The sequence below is a fragment of the Aphelocoma coerulescens genome, chromosome 11, assembly GCF_041296385.1.
Source record: "Aphelocoma coerulescens isolate FSJ_1873_10779 chromosome 11, UR_Acoe_1.0, whole genome shotgun sequence".
NCBI lineage: Eukaryota > Metazoa > Chordata > Aves > Passeriformes > Corvidae > Aphelocoma > Aphelocoma coerulescens.
Genome location: NC_091025.1, coordinates 10,869,067 through 10,892,953, shown reverse-complemented (window position 1 = coordinate 10,892,953; position 23,887 = coordinate 10,869,067). Strand labels below are relative to the sequence as shown.

Sequence of the window (23,887 nt, the reverse complement as noted above, 5' to 3'; positions counted from 1 at the left end):
GACTGATGCCCCTTCTCTCCCTTTTGTCTCAGTATTAACAGTAATGTTATTTACAAGTTTTGTTCTTTGTTAGGCTGATGTGACCTTTAAGTGAGAAAACTTTAGAGTTATGTATCAGATATTCCCTGAAGTACCTTTATTTTCAAACCAATTTATTAGGTTATTTTGACTCCCTTTTCATTTGGTACTGCTACTTTTTATTAAGACCTGTTTATAAAACTCTGCAAGATATACTGTGATATGTAAGTTTGTGTAATGTATTTACTAATTTACTGACATTTATCAAATAAACTGCCTAAAGAATCTGTTTGTCTGTCATTTGCCCTCCAGAAGGTGTTAGGTCTTGTCTTCAGTACCTCATTGTTGCAGTGCATGGAAGAAGAGCATATTTTTCAAACCAACTACGTTCAGGTGCATAGTTGAGAAAATTAGTTTCTGTAAGCTCCCTATATGCCAAATTGTGAGATATAAACTTCATAGAAGCAGCAAACTCAAGGATGCTGAATCTGCTCTTCAGTGGCACATTTCTCACAACCTGAACTGTGTGTCAAGTCCAAGCGCATAGTTAGCCTCATCTGCCTATGCTGGCAATTTAATAATGTTAAATAGATAAAACAGGTGGAGAATTTGTTTTTATTCTTGAATTGATAGGATTAAATTCTGGTTATATTGCAAATCTAGTAAGGAAGGCAGATTAATTTCTGTGCCTTTGGTAAGACTAATATCATAAATGAATATGACTGACTTCTACTCCCTGAAATAGTGTTTCCTTCAGCAAAAATTTATGGCTCTACTAGGTTTAGAACACATTCTTCTGGCAGTGCAACCTCACACTTCCCCTGTCTGACACAAACTGTTACATTAGGTGAATAGCAGGAACTCAGTGCCTACCAACACTGAGTTTATAAACTGTTCCATGTTTGTTGCAGTAGAGCTTGCAGTTTAAAACATACGTAGTCATGTTAAACAAGGCAATGTCATAGAAATGTGTCTTGTATGTAGAGTAAGAGTGAGGTTTGTGATGTCTGTTGTTTCTAAAGAGCTTCATTTCACAGGTTTATATACAGCCACATTAGATTTTGTGTAGGGTTCTACTATATCAAAGGAATAGTTGTCATTAGCTGTCTCTTTCCCAGTGGAAAGCTGTCCATGCTATCCCAGATTCGGGTGGCAGATCAAGGCAAGGACCAATACTGCAGAACTCATTTGATGCTCTGACAAGAGCCATTGTAGAGGACAGCAGAGTGATTTGATGTGCACATGGCCGTGTGGCTGAGGTGCACTGCAGTGTTCTGTAATTCCTGGAGTTCCCTTCAGGCCAAAGGCTGTGTGCTGAAATTATTCTGCATTAGTAGATTCCAGCCAAGAGGTGATGGAAATGTGACTAATATTGGCTGGGATGGAATGGAGTCTCGGAGTGAAAAAGTTGACAGAGTCCATTATTAACACACTCCAGCTCAGAGTCAGCAAGGCATCCAAGAGGTGAGAAATTTGATTTCTTAGCCTAGAACATTCTTTTCTTGGCTTTAGAAAAAGTTTAATTGATTAAAAGGCAGGCAACTGGATGGAGACCCATTTGCAAAACCAAGGTTTCTGACAATACACTGTGATATATCCTGTACGTATCTAGAAAGACCAAGATGAGTGTCCCTGGGATCTAGAGTGCCTTAAACTCTTCCTTTTTTCCCCTCTTTTTCCTCTCCGTTTTTTACTTTTCATAAAAAATGGGTAAAACACATGGCAGGAGTGACCTTTCAGAAAAAAAAAAGATGCAATAATCAGGGCCTTTGCTGGAGGGACACAAGCACAAGGAGACTAAAGAACAAGCATCTCCATTCAAGAGCAGCTGGTCTTAATTGAGGCAGAGACTAATCAGGATTTGGTGTTTGTTGAATTTTGATTTTTACCCTAATTTCATTCTTTCTGTAGATCTGTTGTGAGAACTTAAATTCTTGTTGAGGAGACAGACTTGTAGTTGTCGCTTGCACCCTGTTATATACAGTTACCACTCTGCAAATGAGAGTTTTGTAAGGTTATACACCCTGCTATAGCTAAAAGATATTCTTTTCATTTGGTGATGAGACTTCATTTCTGATCTAAAAGGTCTCAAGTTATATTGCTGAAGTTGTAGATGTGCAATTTACCTGTCAGCCAATGTCTGTATTTTGTAGTCGTACAATCACAGTTCAAAGTGAGTTTTTGCTAAACATTTTTAAAAGTGTTGGGTTTTTTATTCCAAGATCATTCATGTAAAAGAACCATCATCTCAAACCAGAAGAATCACACTGAGTTTGTAAATAGGTAAAAAGAAGTAAAGAAATTTTGTATCACTCTGGATTCTTGATTTTTCAGTGAGTCCAGAGTATGATTTTAGTCTATAACTGAATCAGCTTATCTGCTAAAAACATATGTGCAAGTTTTCATCTAATCTATATGCTGCCTTTTGCACAATTATATTTCACTTCAGCAGGTCTGTATGAAACTTGCTGCATAATTATCACTAAGATTTTGGAACTAACAGCACTTCATTAATTAGGTTTCTGTTATCCTGTTCCTAGTTGCATGTTAATTAGAAAATAAAGGGCACTTTTCATAAGCCTTCATATTTTCTGTTTACAAGTATTTTGCTAACATCTAATAAACTTAATGACCTCTAACAACAAGAGGAAGGGAAATCCTACTTAGCAAATTCATAGCTTTTCAATGTATCTTGTGGCTTTATAGTATGTCAAATGTAGGAATGTAAAAGTGGTTTAAGGAGCTGTTGCTGGGTTCAACTAGCTGCAGAAGCTTTTAAATTATTTTTGTTTCTCCTTTATTGCTTAACCTCTGGGGCCTAAGTTTGGGCTACTTGATAAAGCAGTCATTCAGGTACTTGAAACCATACAAGCTTTGACTTGATAGACTTAGAACAAGATCTTGTATTAAACATACATTTTAAAAACATAATTTCAAATCTGGAAATTGATTGTGGCTTGACCTGTATATATTGAAGAGCTCACTATTCCTTACTTTCTTTGCTTTACTGATATTATTAGATCTATGGTTCTTTTACCAGAACTCCTAGTTGATAAAAGAAAAATCAATGTAGAGCGAAGCATTTTGGACAACAGCACTTTCTCTAGAGTCAGGGCCACAACTGACTAACTAAGACTAAGTTATGACATTTCCACTTTCAAAGGTTGCAAATGCTTGTATTATGCATTTTCTGGTATTCTCAGGGGCCAGAGTCAAACATGCATGAAGCAAGCTTGGAACAGAGCAGTCTTTTTAAAAAATTCAATATAACACACTGATGTTTTGTACACGCCAATATGAGAATTATAAATCACAAGGAATTTCTCTCCAATGCTTTTTTTTAAAACATAACATACATCCAAAATGACACTTCCCAGGATTTTATATTTACCTGCATACCCTTACATTCAGTCATTTCAATGAACTGCTGGCCATACTCTATTGATCTCTATTGCAGTTTGCATTCAGCACTTGCCTGGTACAGAGCAGGATGCAAAGGGATCTCTGAGGATGCATCCCTTCCAGACACCATTGCCTGAGCTAGCTCATCTTGGATTGAGGATGCTCAGAGGTCTGTAGTTCAAGCACACATCTGCCCAGCTAATGGGGTCAGAACATCTCCTTCCAATAATGGATTGGTTCTCTCTAGGGTAAAGTGCCTCTAAGAGAAATTGAGAGGAGATCCATCCTTAAATAAGATTTGATGCAGCCTGGGAGAATGACAATTACATCTTCTGCTAACACTATTCCTAAGGCAAAGTCAAGCTTTGTAGGAAACTGGATGATGGAGTACTTGGGGAGATTTTTGTAGTGTCGTGACTAGTATATAGGTCCATGCTATAGAAAAGTTCTGTGAGAGAGAAGATGAAACTCATGTAAATGGCTCTTCTGTTGCAGACAGTGAGAAGTGTCCCTGTGTGGGTCACCTTAGTAAAGCTGGGGTTATTTTCTTCTTGGACTAAGTGCAGCTGGTGACAGCAGCAGATATTTTTATCCAACAGATGAAAACCACAAGAGTCACTCCTGGGGTTGAAGTCCAGGGACCCAGCTGAGATGTACCGTAAAAGAGGCACTCAGAAGGGTCTGCCAAAATCAAGTTAGAGCTGCAATTAGAATTCATACCTGGTGGTCCTTTGCTATGTCCCATGGCATAAGTCTCAGCCAGGGGGCTGCTGTGGAGCTGGGTAGGAGCGATTTCATTGGAGCTGTGTCTGCACCTGAACTTTTTCCCTCTCATACTCACACATATTATTTCCCCACACTGTGCAGGACTGTGCACACTATAGCAGCAAACCTGCCTCAGAGTCACCAGCACAGGGAGGCCACCATGGCTGAATAGTAATCCCATGGCAGGGAAGGGAGATCCCAGCAGTTAGAGGGTGTTAGACCCACCACTGAGCTCTTTTGTATCTGAACAAAAATAGGGTGAGTTTGTTTGCCCCTCTAATTCCGAGATTGCTGATTTTCAGAAAGGCATTTTCAACCATTATTCTTAAACTCAAATCCTGATTCTCATGGCAGGTCTGTGGCTGAAATATGAATTGGAGGTGGGAGCTGTAGCTGAAATTTTGCCTGTCTCTGACCACTTAATTTCCCATTTTATAATTCCACAGCCTTCTGCACATCAGTTTTACGTGCAAGATGTAGCAGTAGGCTCTCCAGTCATTGATCCTGACTTAACTGATGTCAATCATCCATTTTGGACACTTGGATAATACTCCTGGCCCAGACTCCTACATCAGCACTAGCTTGTCAGAAGTTCAAGTTGCATAGCAGCACCACAACCCCTCCAGAAATGTGGCTGCAGCCCCCTGCTCTCACCTTCCTGCTGTCACCCAGCAGGTGGGAAAGGGCACAGTTTTCCCTCTTACCCTCCTTGTCTCTTTCCCAGGTTTTTCATAGGTACTTGCACTCATTTCTGGCTTTGCCCCTATGGTGAGGGTCCCTTTCCTTGAAGAAACATAACTCAGTGGTAGTGATGAGACACTGGAACAGGTTGCCCAGAGAAGTTGTGGATGTCCCCATCCTGGAAGTGTTTGAGGCCAGCTTGGATGGGGTCTAGGGGAAGGTGTCCCTGCCCACTGCAGGGGGCTTGGAACGAGCTGATCTGTAAGGTCTCTTCCAACCCCAACCATTCTATGATTTTGGGAGTCAGCTGCTTCTGCTTACTCTGACAGCTCTTCTGTGATTGCTAATGACACTTGGCTGGCTGCTCCACTGGCATCCTGCTTGCCCCTACCTGCTTTCTGTGTGACACCTGCTGACTTCACCCATGGCCATGTCCTGTCCCGTTGTCCCACAATGGGATGTTCATGTGGCTCCAGCTCGGCACGTGGTTCTGGCAGCACCAGACTTGTGGGGCAGTGCTGGGGTGGCCGGGGAGGGGCAGCCAGGTGCTGTTGCTGGCACGTCTGCTTTACATCAGTTCAGCACTCGTCTGGCAGTAGGTGTGAAAAGACATCTCGACATCAAGGCTGTCTTTGTGAAAGGATTTGACACAACGTGGCACGTTGAACTGCAGATAATGTTTTATGCCTTTCTTTTTCCTCTTTGAGAACAAACACCTAGCTCCTTGTTAATGGCTAATGAACAGGACAGAAAAATCTGTCCAGCTATACATTCAAAAGTTTGCATTCTGTGGCCAAGGAGGGAGGTAAATGTATGGATATCTAATGGGGGCATAAAATGGTAACAAAGAGCTGGATAAGCAAATGAATGTGTATGTGGCTGTTTACCACTCAGAACTTCAAAAGAGAGCAAAAAGGGGCTGATCTGAAAGTGACTGCAGTAGTTGCAAGTATGTTGGGATTTCAAACATACCTGTAGAGTACCTGCCCTGCCTCTGTCCATCTGCCAGTGCCACTTGTGTTGTAGTTCTGCAGCCTCCATCCTCTGTTCCCTTTGGTGTTGCTGGGGGTAAACAGCACTGCAGCACCAGTGTTTGCTTCCCCAGGCAGCCCTCTGACTGCCCCCCAGTCACCACCTGAGCAGTGGAGGGGCGTTGCTGGACATTGTGTCACTCCTTCTTAATTCTCATTTACTGTATGTACCTTTTAGAGCCTCACAAGGCAAAAGATAAAAGAATACAAGCTCCTGTAGTGTAAATAAAAATCCCAGTGCTAAGGAGCTATGAATATACACTTCCTGAAATGTACTGCAGGATTTTCTATTATTTAGAAATGCTGTAAATCATTATTTTATGGATTAGTAAAATATGTAAAAACATTTCCATATAGTTCTTTTCTAAATCTAACACAGAAGCTTTTCTCCCTTTTTTTTAAAGCAACCATTTAATAAAGTCTGACACTTAGCAATGTTTTGAAATAATTTTTGCTGCTCTGCCAGCAGTTAGCTTTGCTGTGAATCTCTAAAGACAAATCCATCTACAGTGAATCTAGCAAAATTCAGCTCCGTGTTGTATGTCAGGGTTGAGGACTACTTGTCAGCTCTGGCACTGTCAGATTTTATCTTTAAATATGACAGGCAATTTGTTCAGGGAGCACTTCTGAATGACAAGATATAGTGGTGTTGTAAAACATGGCACCTGTGTGGTATGCCCTGCCTCTGTGGACATCAGAGGCTATTGTTTCCTTTGCTATTAGACAGCCACAGTCACACAATAAGGTGTGTAAAATGTTCACAGAAACCTTTTAAATAGAGTAGCAGGAAAGTAGATACCCTCCGGTCATTTAAGTCAGGCCATTTATCATTTTATCTTATAAAACACAACATTCACTAAAATGTGATGTAAAGAGAAAACCAAACGCTCTGCTGAGCAATGTCGGTGCAAGCCAAGGGCTTGAGCCATGCTGTAATAAAAGAGGGTTATCTTTAAAGTGAAATGCAATAGAAAAATTAGGATTTTAACTCCTTCCCGATCAGACAGGTAGCAAGAGCCATGCAGAGGGCTGTTGTTGGCATATGGGATGAATATGGTCCCACTGAAAAATCTTCTGTTACCGCAGGGGGGCTTCCTGGAAGGGGGCAGTCAGAACAGATGATGAAACATTAATACACCTAGTATGTTGAGTTTAAAAATAAATAAATAGAGGGTCATTTGGGATCATTTTCTTGCAATACAAATCAAATCAAACTGGGAAAATTAAAGTGGAGACATACTGTGGGTATGCCACTGCCAAAGTCAGCAGAGGGCATTTCCACCCTGCAAGAGCCATATGTTCATTGGACTGGTAAGCAGCCTTCTTCAGAGCACGAGTGTAAAACTGAGTCAGTCTAGCACAGTCTGATGCTACAGAGACATCGTATGCAGGCATGTCCCAACACACCTGTGCTAGTGCTCTTGCTCTTGCCCTGCTGACAGGGAGTGGTGTCTTTACTCTGCAGGATGTGGGAGAGGGCCAGCTCATTCTTTTAAAATTAAAAAAAATTCCCTTTAGACTTTTGTGTTTCACCTGTTTCTGTAACCAAATTGCTGACTGAAATCGGAGTGCCTGTGCAACACTGCTGTGTCTGTCCAGTGGAGCATCTCCCTTGCCTGTACAGGACTTGTAGCCTTTGCACATGAACCAGCTCCTGAGCACACCCCTTCCCAACCAGCACCACTGTCCTGCCCCTTGCTGTCCTTGCTTTTCTACCAGCAAGTGAAACTGCTTTACAGCTGGGGGAGGAGGTACAGGTCTGCCCTTACGGGTGAAAGAAGGGATTTGATCCATGATGTGCGTTTCACTTGCTCTTGGGGGCCAGGCAGAGTCTGGGCTCTGGTAGATCTGTACCATGAGAAGTCTGGATTAAGGCCATTCTGTGTAGCCTGAGAAAAGAGAAAGTGTCAAATGATAGGGGTTTGATTAGTAGTAATGCTGTGATCGAATCAAATTAATGTCCAATGGTCAGCTGGAAGGCATGCAACATTTGGGAATTTACTAAAAGTCTGGGATTCTGTAGTGAGGGATTCTGTAAAAACATTGTTTTAGCTTTCATGTAAGAAGCAAGTGTTTAGACTTCCTTTTTACAGCTGAATGGAATAGAAGTGAACTCTGCAAACTCAAACACTAGGTGGCAAATAAAGTGATATCAGTTGAACCCAATATTAGGAGCCTACATTCTCCATTTTTGCAGCCTGCCTCATTGATAGCATTTAGTGGTGGCAGTAGTGGTATGCATGTAGCTTTGGCAGGGCAGTTTGAACAAAAATAAATGTAATACAAGGTGGTGGGTGATGGCATGGGTTTGGTAGTTAGAAAGATGCAGAATATGTGCAAGCAGATCCCTCATTAGGAAGGACTTGGCACAGTTTAAATATTCTTTTTTGTTTCTTATTATGAAAAGAAATTAAGTAATGTCTTTTTACCTTGGTATAACTGCTTTCAAGAAAATTATCTAGATGAAGCAGAGGAGTAGCCTGTGCTATGTCTTTTTTGGCAGACAAAACTATCTGTCATGTTCACTCTTACTATGATTTCCCCATCTTCAGTAGAAGAAAATAATACTTCTGTTTTTGAAGTGTCATAACTGTGTTCAGATATTTATACATTCTCCTCAGATATTTTTATCTGTTCCTTTTTTTTACATACAAGGTTGCCATAATTTTAGAACCATTGGGAAAATGAGCATTCATCTTATCTAAGCAAAGATCTTTTGATGATTAGCTCCATGTTCTGAGATGGTTTCCATAATGAATGAATAGCAAGAAGCATCTCCAGAGGGTTAATCATCCCACCTGGATTTGGTATTTCTTTCATGTTAGCCTGAACTGTCTCTGAAGAAGTCTATCTCTTGTCACTGACTCTGGAGAGAGATGAGATAACTTGCTTGTGTAACTTTCAGCTAAATTTGGCTGAGGAAAGTCATCTTTAGTCACTGAAATCCCTTGACTTTCTCCCTGACATAGAAGCCTAGATTGATCACAAAGGTGTTTTCAAGAATGTTTGCCTTCTCCTTGTTCACAAGCATTTGACCATCTGTGGTACAACTTCATAATGGAAGTTAATTCAAAGGGCTTTAGAAACAAGGAGAATGATTTTTCTGTAATTAATAGTGCTGGATGACTGGTATGGTCACACAGAGCAACATAAATCTTTGTGCCATGCCTACTGCTAAAAAGCAGACAAACTCTAGCTCAGGGAACTTGGGTACTTAACCATAGGAAAGTCCTACAGGGAAAGGGGTTTAGACCTCACATCCATTAGAAGGGCAGATAAACACCCCGTGAAGTAATTTTGCCTGCCCATCACCAAATAATGTACTCTGAAATGTTAAGTGCTGCACTTCAGTTCCACCCTCCTCAAGCAAGTGGCCTTGCCAGCAGTTTTAGAGAGAATGAAATCAGAAGGAAAAATCCCCTCAAACAGTAATGAGGTACTACATACATCAGAGTAACTGCCCGAAATCAGAAGCAGCTGTGAGTAATTATCAGTTATCTACCAGTGGATTTTCATGAGGAATGAGATATAAAATACTTCATATATATTTCAAATGCTGTATATTTACTGGGGTATATGTTATGGAGCTGTATAAGTACTAGCATCAAGGAGTAAGGTCTTTTTTTTTAAGGTGAAAATTGAAAATTTGGTATAAAAGCGAACTGACCAGCAGTGAAAAAAGACATAGACATCTCACAAACTGTGTAATGTTTTGCTGCTACAACAATTTCTCCTCTTAAATACTGTCATTTGAATATTGCTGTTACAGGAAATCTGAGATGTGCAGGTAGGAAGGAGTAGTTAATCATATTATACACTCTACAAATGGTGAGCATGCTTTATTAGTTTCTTCTATAAATAAAATTAAGTGATATCTGTGAAATATCTGCAGAAAAGATATTTTGGGTTATTTTTGTGCTTTAATGGGCTCCTTCTGTCCTCAATTTGCCTCCTCTAAGCCATGAAGTTGGTTATCATGTAAGTTGGGCTTATGTAGGAATCAAAAGAATGGCATCACATACACAGGAACAGCTTTCTTTGTTAGGGGAAAATTGCAATTCGTGGATGCACAAGAGGCCACCCCTCTGTGGGCTCAAAACACAATGGACATGGTTATCCACAGCTGGAGTGAGTCTGAGATGACAGGAAATGGGAGCACAGATGCAAAAACTTCATTCATTCATTCAGTTCCCAGCTGCCCAGGAGAATGCCTTGGTCTGTGGCAGTGAAGGGAGCTAGAATCATGATGGGAAGGAACCCAAGAGCCTGGAAGAAGCTGATGGACATGCCTGAAAGCAGAAAGTGGCAGTGTTTCTCCACATTCCTGTGTTTACTATGGTGTTTTGTACAAAGTCTTGCCTTTGGTAAATAATTTATATGTTCTGTGATTAATAGAGGGATCAAATTCAGGCATGGCCAGTTTTCATCAGGACTTTTCCATCTGTAGGAACAAGGCTTTGCTACCCCTCTGGACCAAGCTTGGCTGGGGAGCTCTGTTTGCTCTGGTGGTTTTTAACTCATTGTCCTTAAGGCTGTTGAATTTTTGGCTAACTTTAAACTAATATGAAATAAAAATTCAAGCCTCAGAGATTCAACTTCTGAAATTGTTTTGTGAAGTTTGGAATGTGGCAAAACAAGGGTGACAGAGAGCAGTGTCCCTTCTGAGGAGGAACCAGCAGGAGGTGCCCATCACTGTCCCTTTGGAGCAGCCACCTGGTCAGTCAGGCACAGCAAGGGCTGTGTCCTGTATAAACAACAGGGAGAGAGCAGAACTGTTGTGGTGAGGGCATAGGGGCAGGATTTTGGTGACAAAGATTTTGAATTTATGGGAAATTAGTCTTCATTAGTTCTGCTGTTCACACAACTTCTTTCTGGTAAACCTGAGAAAACCAGGGCTTTCTCTGTTTTACACTTATAAAACTAGGGTAATGTTATTTAAAATGCTTTGGCTGTATAACAGTTTCCCATAAGCTTCCAGCAATTATCCACAATGGATGCACATTCTTAACTCATGTTTGATTTTAATAGTCAGTGTGACACTGAGTAGAATTGGATTGGGCATTGAGCTTTTCAGTCCCAAACCACCAGTGCACTTGGGGATATACTTAGATTTAAATTGCATGAGTTTCAACTGAAAAATGTGTAAGTGATTTGCTGGATCCAAGCTGGTGCTTGGTATCTCAGTTTTGTAACTTTTTGAACAGAGATTTTTCATAAGAGTAAATCATTTCTTGTGGTTTCCTAAAGAAGTGTGTTTGCAGTCGTGCTATGTGCTCAGACAAATAAGCCACTTCTGTACCCTAATCAACCAAGGACTGATTTAAACCAAAATGAATTGAATAACAGGTTAAGTTTCTGCTGCTTTTATGAAAATGGAAGAGAGGCATTATTAATGCCTGTAAGGAAAAGGTTGTTTTGAGAACTCAGTCCTACTAGAAATCATCTCGCCTACACAGCTGTGAAATTATGAGCCAGAACTCCATAGCAAGTGGGAATTCATGGGTCTTGTGGCTCAGGGAGCTACCTGTAGCTTTTACTGTGACAGAGCTTTAAAAGAAAACACTATATTCAAGGCAACTGTTCAGAATGTTTAACCCAAAAGGAGGATCTTTTTTTTGCTGAGGGGCGTGTGTGGCAGGCTGCACATTAATGCAGACCTTAGTGTTGTCCAGAAGCATCACAAGTACCTGTGTGACTCTGCAGATACTGAAAGTTCATGTACCAGCTGACCACAGCCTTCCTCCCCTCTTCACCTTCCTAAATGCACAGAAGGGGAACACTGAAAGGAAAGGTGACCCAGGCATGCTAATGTGAGTGTTAAGATGAAGAAGAAATAGCTTGTCAAATAACAGTATTGTCTGAGCTAATCAAAGAGACGTGGACTTATTTTGGGTGGAAAAGACTTTTAGGATTGAGTCCAACGGTATCCCCAGTACTGTCCAGCCCACCACTAACCCATGTCATTAAATTCACATCTACACAGCTTTTAAACACCTGCAGGTATGGTGACTCCATCACTTCCCTGGGCACCCTGTTTCTCTTATTCCTACAGAAAGTTGACAATTACATTGCAGCTTTATTTTATTTGGCTCTTCTTAAAAATCAACTGAATATCAATCTACAATCAATAAAGAAAGTTGCCTATAGGCAGTTCTACCTTCAAATCTACTCCATGGATCAGCTGCTGGTAATCTATACACAGTCAATAAGATACGTTTCAAAAGTGAGGTTTTTCTCCCCAAAGGCAAAACTGCTCTAATTTACAGCTGGATATGAACTGGGCAAAGTATACACCTGAAATAAATGTAATTTCTAATTTACAAGAAACTGGTGAAAGATTAGATCTGATCTTCTCTCTATGCAAGTAATCTATGGATATTTATATTATGATAACTGGAGAGCACAAATTGCTTTGGTTTTTCCTTTTGGGTATCTTTTTCATTTGTTTGTTTAGCAAAACCTGCAGGGGAAACTCGAACAGCTATAATTACAGTCACAGTTACAAGTTGTGGGTTCTGTAGATAATAAGCTACAAGGCATTTTTATTGTGCTTTTTTATTATTATTTGGTTAAAGAATGCTTTTTTCCCAAGACAATCCATCTGTATTTTGTAGGAAGGAGAATCAAAGCAATAGCTGTCAAATATCAGTAAGATAGCAGATTTACAAATTAATCCCATTGCTTTGTATTTCCACAAAGGTTGAAATCTATAATTGGTGCTAGAAACTATAATTAACTTATTAGAAGCACTCAGGCAGCTAGGTGTATAAAATGGCAGCAGGTGTGTAATATCATTAGAAATACACTGTATAAAAAAAGCACCTTGGAGTTTTATCCCTTTAGTTTCATGCTACCAGCTGCCAATTTGATTGGTTAAGTAGTTTTGGGCTGTGCAATACTCTTTCTTTTGGATTGATGTGTTTATTACTTTTTATGACAGGGGATCCCAAGGCAGATGTTCAATAAAGAAACAAGCTGCTACAGACCAGAGTAAAGAGATAGGTGGTGTAGATGCAGGAAATTGGGAAAGTTATCATATGCGCTAAGTTGTTATTGAAGATTTTGCTCCCAGCATTTGTAGCAGTTGTGTTATATGCTCTTCCACAGACAGTAATCTAACAGGGAATTATTGAAAGCCAAGTGCCAAGATTTCAAATTGCACTATATGATGTGGAGCTGCTACTCGAGCAGGGAGCTGGAGCTTTGAAATGATAAAGACGTGTCCATGCCATTTTTCGGAGCTGTGTGGGAACGGTGGGAGCCGTTGTGCTTGTGCAGAGCCTTTTCTCACCAAGACACAGCTGAAGGTCTGCTTTTCCTTTGTACCTTGTGCAATCATTTACATTGGTGAAACCATTTACATTAGCACAAAGGGACTGAAAATTGTTACTGGGAAGGAATATTGTTCAGAATTTGGATAAAGGGTGAGCAAATTATGGTTGTTTAGATCTGGATCAACCAAAGCCAAATTCTGCTCAGTCTTCACCAGTAAAAATACAGGCTCATCATATTTAAGTGAAAGGGAACATACAGATGGATACATGGGCAAAAACAAAAAAAGAGGTTTTTTAGTTCCTATAACTGTTCACCACTTGGTTTATGTTTTGCTTAGTGCTAAGGGGGGGAGAAAATACAAGTTTCATGGCTTTTGGAAAGTTCCGAACACTCCTGAAGGGGAAAAGCAAATATTTTCTGGAGAGGCTTCTTGGCATAAACCATTTCTTTCTCAGTGCTTTAAAAGGAAGCAATAGACTGTGATTGACATAAAAATCTCCTTTTTAATTGATTTAGTATATTTTGCTGGTTTTGTGACTTTAATTTAATCTATTACAACCAGATATGAGGAGAGCTAATAATTCATGAGAGATGTTATTTTCTAATTAGATTTTTATGAATGCCCCTAAAGCTTCTGCCCAGAAGCAGAAGCTGGCCAAAAAGATTGAATTATACTGAGTGCGAACTCTTCTGCTCTGTCCGTATTCTTTGATCCACTGCTTTCCTTTGGTTTCTTGGAATATTAGCATTATCCCTGAAATAATATTTTTCCCCTGTGTTTTGAAGGGATGAGTATCTCATTCCTCCTTTCACCACCTCTGAGACACTTCCTGTCCTACTCCTGAAATCTCCTCTTGACTTTCTGAGGCTCAGCTCTTCAAGCTGTGCTGGGCACAAAGATGCTGCCATCCTTTCTCTTGCAGACAAGAAGGTGTGACTGTTTCGAGTTCTCCTGCCCCCACAAACCAAGTTTTGTTAAACCAGTACACTGTGCAATCCCAAACTTTCCCACTCCTGTGTGTGTCAGCAGTTACTTGAAACCTTCCTTCTTTGGTTATAAGGTTGTGTCTTTCCATACCCTCTGCCTTTTCCTGATGTTTGTGAATTACGGTGTGGCTACAAGGGAGAAAAAGGAAATGTGTAATAGCTCTTGCTGTCTGTTGGGGGAAAAGCTGTTCAAAATGAGACAGCCCTGAGGTCTGCAGGACTTCTCATGGCCTGAAATGGCAGATTTCATGGGCTGGGACAAGTGTTTCAGGTCATATCTCAGCTCTTCCATCCTCCTCTAAGCTATTGAAGCTTAAAGGAGGAAAGAAAAAGATGTTATAAAATTTAGGCTGTTATTGGACTGTTTATCAGACCAGCCTAAGCAACAAATTCCAAGTGCTGCTGTGGAATTCTGATGGCTGCAGTTTGGTTGGCAGGAGGCACCGAGACAGGTCAGGGAAGGCTGAGGCTGTGTGGGACAGCCGAGAGAAATGCCAGGGGTGTGTTAAGCACGTGAGGCAGAAAAGAGAGACTGGGACAATGGAATTGTGTTAGAGCAGGAGCTGAACATAGAACTCGAGAGTACTTTCAGTAACAGGATGTGTTTCATCCAGGCATGTCAAAGCACAAACAAAGGCAGTGAAAGAGACAATGCAGACCTTGGGAGCTGAGGAACATGGGAAAGAGCAATCATGCTAAAAAGCAATATGAGCAGTTGTGGGAAGTGACGTTTTAAAAACAAACCACAGTGGTTGCTGCATTGTACAAACCTAATAAGACATAGTGAAAAATATTGGATTTATTTTTACAAGTTAAAAGTGACCTTGTTGGCCTTATGAATGGATTCACTTCTCACAGTACCTCTTAAGGGCATTAGGGTTATGACTAACTCATAAAAATAAATCCAATATTTTCCCCTTGGCCATGTCATATCCAGTGTTGGAATTCAGCTGTGAGAACTGGTGGGGCTCTGACTTTCATTTAGTTTGACCTCCTATTATGAGAAGTACCTGGCTCTCAATCCTGGTGGGTTGCAGTGTAGTTCCAACAGTGGTTAAATTGCATACAGAGTGGAAACAGAAAACATCCAAGAAGGCCTAGGAAATAGAGGGTCGTGCAACACAATATGTAACTGAAAACAACACGTGAAAGGAATAAGTATTTCAAATACAGATACGTTTTCTTCCTGTCCTGTTTTCCATTTGACCAGCATAACAGAGCAAGTCAGGACTGTCAGTTTAGTCCTACACTGTATATGGGGGAGGCAGAATCCAAGTTGATGACTGAGCTCATACAGTTGTTCATTTCTGTTGGAGTCTAAAGAACTTTTAAAAATCCAGTCAAGAAAATAACTAGAGAACAAGTGATTTAAAAATGAGTTGAGAGCTTTAAAGGTGAGACACACTTATCTAGTATCTGTGATGGCACAAAGTCTCTCCTGAGCAATAGCCTAGTTCAAAGCAGTAGGAAAAAATAGTACAAACTGTTTTCATCACCTATGGATGTCTACAGCTACAAATCTGAAGCTTTGTTGCTGCAGCTTAGTGGGCTCTGTCGATTACTGAGGGCTTGTATTGGTTCCACACATCCAGGTGACTGCAGTCTGAGGTGATCACTGTCATGTATCAATGAGGAAATGTTCATTTTAAGTGCATACCAGATGTGCTCTTTTTATAATTCGTGTATTCTGCTTATCTGCTCTGCCTGATAACCATTTCCTTTCCAATAGTCTCAGATGAATTCACCTTCCTTTTGGCTGAAGAACTTTTAAAGGTCTGGTACATGCACCTGCATGTGGTCCTGGGTGACAGGTTCCAGGTGGCCTTGCTTGAGAAGGGGGATTGGTCTAGGTGGTTCCAGCCCCAACCATTCAGTGATACCATGATCTTAAATTCAAGCTATGACAGCACAAACCTCTGTATAAGCTCATTTTCCCTGTCAAGAAATGTAGAGTGGGCAGAAAACCAGTCAATGACATAGTAGTGAAGGTGCTATGGGATTAACAAGAATGTTTGCCACGTTCAATTAATTAGGCCAAGCTAAAATAGAAGCAGAATGAGATTAAATATTTGTTGCACTGTGACTGTCCTTGCAGGGGTAAACCCTTAACTAGTGTAATTTGGATTAAATATAAACTCAAGTGCAAAGAATATATAAATCCGTTTATCTGAAGCCGAGTTGGATTCCAGCTTTGGTTACTGCAAAGTTAGTTTTGCCATTGTTTAGCGCTGCCTTTTGTCTCCACAAATTCTCTCCCAACAACTTGAGCAGCATACTGAATTATAACTGTAGAAAATCATGAATGACATGCATATGTTGTAGGCATTTTTGAGGTTGCAGGGCTAACAGTAAATATTCACACTTAAAATATTGAATTTAGGTTTATATGCCATGGCAATGTTGAGTACCTTCTTTGCTTTGTTTCCTCTGCCTCTGCTTTTCCCATGACTCTTTTATTACACTGAACGAGTTCCGTATCTGTAACATACAGAAGTTGACGGGTTCTCATATTGCATTTCCTTATTTTCTCTGAACGAGTTTCAATGAGTATTATTTTACCTGCATCATTTTGGTGTCCAAAGTATTCCCATAGTCAGATCAATCATGGGAAAATTTTCATTCCCTAGGAACATATTGGATCCAGAGATAGGGGATTCCCCAAGTGTGTGAGTTTCAGCCCTGCCCTGCTGTGCTCTGTACAGCACATGAGCTGTTGGCTCTGCTGTGGAGCAGCCCCTGCCCCCCAGCGCTGGCCCAGGCCAGGCAACCCCTGCTCTGAGCATCGTGGCCACTGCTGCAGTAGCCACCACACACTGAAAAGGTGTGTTGGCAAGTAAGCCACAACCAAAGATTTAGATTTCTTTTACTAGACAGCTTTGTCAGGATTTAAAGGTGTTTTTTCCTAAACATGATAAATAAGCCTGCTGAAGCAGCTAAGAACACTTATTTATATAAACTGGCACTGATGTTACCTTGTGTAAAATATGTTTAATTTTAGCCAATGCATATTTGAGTTATAGTTTCCATAAATATTTGTGAATACATTATGATAAAATCTAAAACCTTGGCAACAGTTAAGAGAAGAGATTGCAGATAAAAATCAACATTGCCTGCAGTATCCCAGGAGATCATACTGCTAGTGAAGTTTAAATTAGCTTTGCCCTAAAATCTAAGACATTCCTGCAGCACACTTTAAAGCATCTTAAAGTGTGAAGGAGTTAAGCTAATTACTGTAGCATTTGAAGACAAGACATTTGTAAAATTAATGGACTAAAATCTGCAGTCTTTCATTCAGCAAAAATTCCTACTGCAATTATGCATTTATTGTGGAAGAGCTGCACAACTCAGTCCTCTGTTTTAAAACCGTGTCAGCCTGACAGAAAATAGTCCAAATACTGGGGGGTGGGGGAGGTGTGTGATTTCTGGTTACACAATGAGAAAAGGAGAAACATGGACCACTTAACTTCTTCCATCACTTGATGTTACCTGCCTGTGATAGCAGGACTTTATCCCAATCCCCAGCAGAGACTCTGCCTGGCACCATTTCCACTGAGAAGATTTGGTCTCCTCACCAGTTTCTGTGTTTGTCCTTGGCTGTCCCTGGGCCCAAAGGGCCAAGCCTACACAAATAAAAGTCATACAACCCAGTCAGAACAGTGCTGCAAAGCAAAGCATGTAGTGCTAAAGGCCCAAAGGCCATATTGTGGGTGTTTCAGGGAAGCCTATTGCAAGTGAGCTCGGGGCTGTGCCCACATACCCAAGTGTGTGCTGGTGGCTGGAGAACATCAGGTTTAGTTTCACCTGAGAGGATCCCAGTTCATTCTGTGGCTTTCTGCTCCGCACAGGAGGTGGTGATGGTTGGAAAAATCACCCCAACAGTGACTCCACGTACGTACTGACACACCAAGGTAGGTGTGTCCCAATGCACTTAAGGTACATGCAGGGGCTCCCAGTGACACTGGGTGCTGTGGCTGCTCTGCAGTAGTTGGCGTGTCCTCACTCTGTAGGAATTGGCAGCATCACCTCCCTAAGAGGACAGTGAGAGTAACAGGATCCCAGGCTCTGCTGCTTCACCTATGCAAGGGAATCTCTTTAGATGTGATGTCTGTGCCCTGTGTGGAAGGAAGACAGCAGGGCCATTGCTGCAAGGTTGCTGTGTCTCCCTGCACACAGGAGAGATGGGCAGAGTAGCTGGTGAGAGGACAGAAATTATCCAGTTTATTATTATTTATCCAGTTTATCAGGGGGGCATGAAGTGTTTGGTTTGGGCATGAGCTCTGTTCAGCAGCTTTGTTCTTTCTCAGCCTTCAGTGTTCTCACACAGGGACATGACTACAGAACACAGATGTATAGGAACAGGTTCAGTTAACAGTTTCCTTTGTGAGGTGTTAGAAGGATGCAATTCTCTGTTAAAGTATTTATAGGGCAAAGCACTGGTTCCCTGCACTTCACTGGTGCTATTCACTGTAAGAATCACTGACGTCTAGGCTCAGGCTTAGGAAGGTGAGTGGTTTTCTATTCAGATTGATCCAAGTCTGTTTCTCCTCTAAACCAGTCCAAGTCAGTAGTGCAATTACAGAAAAGACTGAAACAGCTTCCACTTCCCCTTTAACAACAAGTAGCCTTGTTCATTCCAGGCTGCTGAGACATTTCATCCACAATTGGTTTTTAACTGAAGATTTTTTACAAGGCATTCACAAATGTGAGAAAAGAATAACATGTTATGTGAAAATTTTTCCAGCTGCATCTTGCCAGGTTTTATGTTGGTTATTGAAGCTACTGGCTAGAAATGGGTCAGTAGAACTGTAACAGACTTCTTGGTTATTGTTGTTTGACTGAGAGAGTCCAGACTTTGCTCACCTTAAAAAAAGCCTTGCTTTGATTTCCTGACTGAGGTAGGATTCAGTTAATGGAAGTTAAGAGTTGGTTTGAGGGTGAGCGGCTGGATGGGGAGAGGATTGCTGCTTGAGAATTTACAGCATGGACTCTGTTGGAAAATGCTAAGGTATGTTTCACATTTTTATCTAAATATAATTGTGTTACTGAGTGTTGCCCAGATGAAAAGAAACAGTGCACCAGATGCGATTTATGCTCACACACATGTATATGTGCCTTTGATCTTTATCGAAAAATGTTGTCCTTCCAGTAGATTCATTTTCAGATGAGTTTGCTTGTCTTTTTCCAAACTGAGGTTGTAGTCAGCAACTGAAGTTAGGCTGGCAGAGATGGTACTGAAAATTGGTCAAGTTTACGGGAAAAGTGTGCTAATTGCACCTTTTATAGCTGTCATCCAATGCAGTTCTGTTTCACTGGACCAGCAACTGTTAGTATTTCAATTCTTTCCAACTGTTATTTGAAGAAGTTTTTTTAAATAAAAACTTTTAAGTGTTCCTTATCCTTTTGCCATGTGTTTTTACAGTTCACTGCAATATTCCAAATAACAAGTCTTTATTATCTTAAAACCAACATTAGAAATTGCTTATGTGGAGCTGTACAGCTCATCAGCTTTTTGCAGGGCACCTTCTGTGCCTGCTCACTTAGAAGTTTATTGGTTTGAACCACATTCTGAATCTGTCCCCTGCCTTTAAATTCCTTTAGCATCTCTTCATGTACTACTGACATATGAGTATTTTACCTTTTTTATTGTGTCTGCCACAAGTCTCAAGCACCTTTTTGGCATGTAGTAGGAGCATTCAAACTTACAGACAAGCACCTAAAGGAAGCTGTAATAGCAAAGCCTGGGACCTGGAGGCCTGGCAGGCAGGACTCCTCTGTTCATCCCCAGCAGCTGCCCTTTCAGAGCAGGTTGCAGAGCTCACAGTCTCCTTGACAGACTCCAGTGTGTCCTTTCTGAATTGTTTCTTCCCTCGGGCAATCTGAAGGAATATGCCTCAGATGACCGTGTTCAAGCAAATCTCACCCTTACATTTCACTTTAGTCAATTTAAATCTCACACTTTATGCTGTAGCCAAAGCCATTAGCCCATGTCATCCTTCACTGTAATGCAGATCTGCTCCTATCTCATTACAATGTGCATAGCTCTACCACAGGGTCTGATACACACATCCAGAGCTATACTGAATTATTAAGGGTTTCACTTAAACCAGCAAAACTGGGGAAGTTTTGAAGCGCTGTCTTTAATGTGACCTGTAAGGTTGAAGTTCTTGAGGTCTCTCCTAACAGTTGATGTTTTTAGTACACTCTGTGTGGCACTTCAGGTCTGTATAATTACATGGATTTTGAGGGAGAGATATGTATTCTGACTTTGGACAGCTCTGGCTCTATTGCAGCTTGGCTGCAACAAAAAAAACTAAAGACCTTTTCCTCTTAAGTACATAAACAATGAAATCCTTAAATCTTCCCTGTCAGATGAAAGCCTGAGCATTCCATAATAATATTTTTCATGTGCTTACAGTAGGAATTATTTTGAGTGCTCAACTTTGACTTAGTAGGTCAAAGATGATATTCTTTTTATACAGATCTTTAATATAAGCAATATTCTCTTTCACCCCTGACACATAATACAGCAGTTTTCCTTCAAAGCGTAAATTAAAGTGAAGCCACAAAAGGGTCATTAATGGACTTGGTAGAGTCAATACTGAGGGTATCATGTACTGCCTGTTTAATATTAAAAGTGAAGTCAATGGAAGCATGGTCTTAATATATGTGGGCTTTGTGAATACTGAGAGAGAGCAGAAAGTTTAAACTTGGGAGTGTGCAGAGAGATGAAACAGCTTGCAATACAGCATAATGTTGGGGTTCATTCCTGAAAACCCAGAAAAATATATGCCTGCAGCTAAAGGTCAGAAACTATTAGTGAGGATTAGGATGGTGTCATCCACTGTATTTCATATGTGGATTTAAAAAAAAGTTCTAATTGAAAGGAAAAGATTTGTAATTCCAGAGCCACCAGTTAAGCAGTAATATCCAAATCATTGGCTAATCTTTTCCTTCAAATTAATGAATAGAAAGGCCAGAATGCCAGAGCAAAATCCCCTACAGAACATACCTTGTGAGAAAACTAATAAGACACACTGTATAACTTTATTCTGCTTACAGTATGGGAGACTTTTAAAGGACCAATTAAAAGAGACTTAAAATGCAATTAAAGTGGAAATCCCTTGGCAACAAGGTATTAGCCATCTCTCCCATCAGCCCTGCATTAGCAAGCCTTTAGCAAGAGATTTGCTGGTGGATAACGTATTTGTGAAGCATAATAGTAGGACTGAGCCCAGGCAGCAGAGAGGAGGCTACAGCCAAGCTGACCTCCAGGGAAAGGCCTAGGACTGCCTCTTCTTGCTATGCTGAGATGCAAATGGTGGCAGGTGATGGGAAAGAGAAGCAGTTTCTGAGAGATGGCTGCACTGGAGGACAGAGGGCACAACCTGTGGGAGCTCTTTCACCCCTCTGATAAATGGTGCTGCAGCAGGGAGCCCATCTGTTTCTACAGCTGACAATGCAGATTTCTTTTTAATACCAGTGTCTCTTTCCTTGGGAGGAGGCAGGCAGTATTGCCATTGCTTGGTTTTGTCCCAAGGGATCCCTCACCAGAAGTGTAGGGGAACAGTCAGGCAAGGAGGTGAATCGAGACATCACTGGCCAGTGTGTGCTTAGCTCTTATCCTCGAGGTGCACCTTTGTGTTAGGACAACAGGTATTTCTGATATACTTAAAGTTTATGTGTGTTGGAATCTGAGCCAGGGAGCCATAAAATAGAAAATTCTGCGGAAGTAAGAAGAGCTGCTTATACTAAGAAAAAGCCAATGGCAGAAAAAATATGGGGTTTGGGTTTTTTTATTTAAAGAACAAATCAGTAAGTAGCATGTTTGTGTGTGTAAATCCAGGGGGGAAAAAATAAAACCCAACAAACTTTCTTTGAAATGAAGTTAAAATTGCAGCCACAGAGCTGAGTTTAAGATCTGGAGACCTGATCCAGGCAATGCTCCTTGCCTGTGGGAGGGACTGCCAGCGCAGGGCCCTAGGCTAAATAATGTCTAATAGTCTCATTAATATTAGGTGATGAATGCCACAAATGCAGCCACATCAGTAGATGAGAAATGTCATTTTAAATATGTACATGCTGCTAGGGCAATTAAAGATAGTGTGTGTGCATGGGGGCTTTTGGGTCCTCTGTGCTCAGTCAGAGGCACGGCTCTGCTAACAGGACCCTGTGTCATACATGTGTCTGCATAATCCAAAAGCAGTTTGAAATGTCTGTAATGTGTGGCAATGAGTCATGACAACAAGCTTCTTCCAACCATCTCATGCCAGAGCTGATCCCTGGACAGGTACAGTTGACCACACTTCCTCCCCAGCCCTGGCTATGGAATGACAAACCCCATCGCTGTTGCCACGGGTGAGTGGTAGAGGTGCCTGTGGCAGGATTCCTGTGAAAACAGTCAAGCCATGAACCAAAAGACTGAGTAACTGGTCTGTGTTATTTACAAAAAGACACCTTAGACAGGCAAGTGCACCTCCTTTCTCCCTGATAAGTAGCTGTTAGTCACATGTTACTGCCTATAATTTTCAGAAATTAACATTAATAATTTATTTTTCCTTTTCCATTGCTGATTATATTTCAGACACAACTTGAGTGTCTCTTAGCAAAATTACAACCGTGATTCGTTTTCAAAATTTAGTAGTGGATAATTAGATTATTTTTTTATGGAGGGAAATATATTAAGAGGAGGCAAATCAGAAGCTTGGCCATTTTATTTTAAGCCACATTGCATGGACAATGAAGAATAGCTACGTCATCCACGCTTTAGCTAAATGAAAGAAAGGATGGGTTACTATTCCCTGCCTTGCAATGCAGCAGAGCCCTAAAAGGCCATGTGTTTAACCAAAGCACTGCAGACCCTGACTGGCAAAGCCTCTCCATGAAGTGTGGGACTGACATTCCAATTTAGAAGCATCACGTAAAATCTTAATCAGTGCAACCAAATTAGCAGAGCAGAGCTTTTACACCATGTTCCTTGTTTACGCTTATCATTCTTAATAAATTCTAAATGCTTTTACAGGTGTGGAAATAAGCCTATTACCAAGATAATTTTTTTAATCATAGACATCTTAGATTGAGATGTGACATTTGCCATAATTCCCTTGCTCTATCTCATAGCTTTCTGAAAGCCGTCTACATTCCCAACACCATCTCTGTGGTAGAAGCAGTCTCTTGACTGATGTATGTCCAAATAAGCCTTTGAATACTTTTCCATATTGGCCTTGAAATAATTCAGATGTCAAATTACCTCTCTCCAGACTTCCTGACTCCACCAGGCCCCTTGAATATGTTTTTTAAAGTATTTAGGGGGAAAATATTAAATTTTTCTAAGCTGGGTCAGGGTTCATAGAATTTGCTAATAAAGAGGCAGGCAAGGAAGATATTTACTTGGGGAAGGCTTTGAGTATGTTTTGTGTAACAGCTGCAGGTTGAGACAGTCTTTAGTTTGTGTTTCTGAGTTTGCATGCCTCCAAGCTTTTGGCATCTTTGCTTTTATTTTTTTTCCTCCTGTTTTCCTTTCAAGACAAATAAGGAAACAATTTCAGTCTTTTCACACCAAGCCTTTTAGCATGGTCCACATATTCAAACCTCAGGGTGAGACGCTCCTCAGTTTGACAAGGAATATCCTTCAGCTTCTCATTTTGTTCTCTTCAAAATGCCCTTACAGCTGAAATGCATTGAGAGCACAGAGCTTGGAGGGTCCCATCAGCCAGGTGTGCTACAGGCCA

General features: G+C 40.9%; 1 protein-coding gene across 2 annotated transcripts in view; it reads left to right on the top strand.

Annotated features, from left to right (window-relative positions):
• Positions 1-23,887, top strand: part of FTO (FTO alpha-ketoglutarate dependent dioxygenase) — a 330,070-nt gene that overhangs the window by 235,775 nt on the left and 70,408 nt on the right. The window lies entirely within an intron of this gene.